We start from the raw sequence: 3,790 nt of genomic DNA, 5'->3' as shown, positions 1-3,790 counted from the left end.
CACCAGTAGTAAACTCTCCAAGATAAACCATAAGAAAATGAGATACATGTTGTTTCAATACAACACCAGTAGTAAACTCTCCATGATAAACCATAAGAAAATGAGATACATGTTGTTTCAATACCACACCAGTAGTAAACTCTACATGATAAACCAAAGAAAATGAGATATATCTTGTTTCAATACAACACCAGTAGTAAACTCTCCATGATAAACCATAAGAAAATGAGATATATCTTGTTTCAATACCACACCAGTAGTAAACTCTCCATGATAAACCAAAGAAAATGAGAAAGTTTACTACTGGTGTGGTATTGAAACAACATGTATCTCATTTTCTTATGGTTTATCATGGAGTCCGTGGTGAACGCAGCAGATAGCCCAATATGGCTTTGATCTAAAAAAATAAACAAAAGCTCATTTCTGAAACTGACAACATAAATCTTGTTTTTGGTAAAAATTGTACAAATGAAAAACTTAATAAAATGTTACACAAATGGTCAAAACATTTTTTTTACAGTAACATTTCATACAAGAAATTTTCTTGTAAAGAATGGCTTATATAAATTGTACTGTGTTTGTTGTACGTGAGCTGGCCTGATGAGCTCTTGATTGAGTGAAATGGCAGTGGATTTTAGAACGTAGTGTGGTTGAATTGCTATTATTATACACTCCTCTACATCGTGAAAATCTGTAAGGGAATAAATAAAGTATGCAGTATGAAAAATATAATAAACCTGATACTATAACAACTGTAATTGATGATAATTTTGTCTCATCAGCGTGAAGAAGGAGTTCAGTAAGTGTTGGATGTTTCTACAGATTTTTATTTAATTACTAAAAATAAAAATAACCCTCATTGACTTACTATGGAACCCATCACTGTTATCCTAGATATAATGAAACTTATTTCAGTATTTTTTGATGGTAGGAGACTAAAACTGTGGGTTTTAACTAAGAAATGTGATGAATGATGTTTAACAATAAAAATGAAAGTAATACTTAAGAGGAACAATATTGTTTATTTATAACAGAAAGGGACACATATTTCAGAATTCTACAGATTCCATCTTCAGTATCTAAAGCAAAATGTAAAGAAATGCATGCTTTCTATGTAAACTACTGAATTACGATAAGTTAACCTTAACTAAAAGACATAGAAAGTAGAGAAATAACAAAAAAATGTACGTATTAAAGAATGTGCAATTTAAATAAAGACTGTATGTTATACAGGGTTGGAGAAAACTGTTTGATGCTCGAGACTTCCAGATCATTGTTGGCCCTGAAAAGGATATTGAAATTGGATTTATTAAGTTCATGTCTTGTTTCTTCACTATGATGGTATATAGAGGAAGCACACAGGTTACTCGGCTTTTTTTGTGTTTTCATGGAAATTCCCATATGTTCATTGACTCTAACTATTAGGTGGGTTTTGTTTTTGCCAGTATAGCAGGCCTTACAGTCTCTACACGTGTAAATATATACAAACTGTGAACAAAGATAGATTGGAAGAAGGTCTTTAATACAGAAACAATCCTGTATGTGGGTTTACAAACTAATCTGAATTCAACTTGGGGTAGTATCGATGAATTATGCATTTAATATGACTTTTTAAAGTTAAGCTTTGTTTACCAATGCATGGAAGACAAGAGTATATAATGAGTTTGATTGGTATACTGGGTAGATTTGTGAGTTTCTTAGGTAGAAAGGTATTAGTAATTTTTTCTGATAAATGTTGTTCATCTTAAATATTGTTATCCTTTTTGTTGTTAAACTTTGTTTTCCTTCAATTTGGAATGATATTTGTTTTGAATGTTGTAGGAACCAACTGTTAATATTTGTAATTAGAGCATCTTTATTAATATATGAGTCTTTATATTTGTACATTTATGTTTTGTCAAAAAATACTTTATGGTTTATCATGGAGAGTTTACTACTGGTGTGGTATTGAAACAAGATATATCTCATTTTCTTTGGTTTATCATGGAGAGTTTACTACTGGTGTGGTATTGAAGCAACATATATGTGGAAAAACTTTATTTAATGTGTTGTGTGTGTAACATACTTGGTTCTTAAGTGAGCATTGCGCTTTTGACATTACTGTATATCTTGATTTTCATAGATCTATCTACTAACTTGATAAAATGATCGTATCAATTCAAATGTTAGGGAAAATAGTTGGTTTAAAAAACAATCAACTTGTTTGACAGGAACGTACAATCACTCTTGACTTGATTGTTTTTATTGTGAATATTTGGGACATCACATAATGGTACTTAGAATTTCAATCTTAGAATTACAGGATTATGTAAACTTTACACTTTATGCCCCCTTGTGGATCAGCAGTAAGTTCACAGACTTACAACACTAAAACTCCGGATTTGATTCTGTATTTTAATTGTCAAATAAAAAAGAGGCATGTATAACAGTGTTCAGTTGTTTAACCCCATTTTATGACAAAATGAACAGCAGAGTAATAGTTCAGTGTTGTTTCCAAGCCTATTCTAGGAACAAGATGTGTGTTTTGTTCTGTTACTCTGCTGTTCATTTTGTCATAAAAAAAGATATAATTATAAATGTTTGAGAAGGGTCGGGTTTAACTGGTAATACCTGTAAACTGTGTTGAGAAGAATCATATTTTAAAAGAGAGTAATCTGTCTTCTGGAATAGTTCCAGGAATATGATCCAATGTTCTCAACTGTTATTTCATGTTACACACACATACTTCAGGAGTGATGTTTTTTTTTGCATTATGTTTGAAAAACTGTACCAATCAGTGTTGTTTCCAAGCCTATTCTAAAAACAAGATGTGTGTTTTTTGTAAGCTGTGTAGAAGAGTCAGATTTTAATGGGTAACTGTAAACTGTGTTGAGAAAGATCAGATTTTAAGATATATATGTAAGCTGTGTAGAAGAGTCAGATTTTAAGTGGGTAACTGTAAACTGTGTTGAGAAAGGTCAGATTTTTATATATCTTAAAATCTGATCTTTCTCAACACAGTTTACAGTTACCCATTAAAATCTGACCTTTCTCAACACAGTTTACATTACCCATTAAAATCTGACCTTTCTCAACACAGTTTACAGTTACCCATTAAAATCTGATCTTTCTCAACACAGTTTCAGGTAATACTTAATCTATCTTAATGAAGTTTCCAGACTTTATAAATCTCAGACATTTTTAATCTGTCTAATGTTTATATTCTAATAAAATTAAAAGTGAAAGAAAGCTATTTCTTGTTTTCTTATTTAAGGAAACACTTTTAAACAATTATTATCAGTTGAAGGTGCTTTCCTAGACTCCACAGTGAAAAATGTTCGACCATTTTGTTTGGTCTCACTATTGCACCTTCACACATCCTTGTTTTCAGTGTTTGGTGTAAAATTCTCACCATTAATGTGAAGCTCCAGTGGAGTGATAGATATTAAAGCTCTAGATAGTATAGTTAACTATCTAGGGGTGGAGTGATAGATAATAACTATCAATCAAATTACATAATGTTGAAAACAAACTGTACTAAATGCCTAAGCTGAAAACAAGGATGTGTGAAGGTGCAAGAGTGAGATCAAACACTAAAAACAAGGATGTGTGAAGGTGCAAGAGTGAGACCAAACACTGAAAATAAGGATGTGTGAAGGTGCAAGAGTGAGATCAAACACTGAAAACAAGGATGTGTGAAGGTGCAAGAGTGAGATCAAACACTGAAAACAAGGATGTGTGAAGGTGCAAAAGTGAGATCAAACATTGAAAACAAGGATGTATGAAGGTGCAAAAGTGAGATCAAACATTG

This window comes from Limulus polyphemus, unplaced genomic scaffold (assembly GCF_000517525.1).
Source record: "Limulus polyphemus unplaced genomic scaffold, Limulus_polyphemus-2.1.2 Scaffold9933, whole genome shotgun sequence".
In the NCBI taxonomy this organism is placed as follows: domain Eukaryota; kingdom Metazoa; phylum Arthropoda; class Merostomata; order Xiphosura; family Limulidae; genus Limulus; species Limulus polyphemus.
The sequence above is the reverse complement of the archived record's forward strand: the minus strand, read 5'-3'. Positions refer to the sequence as shown.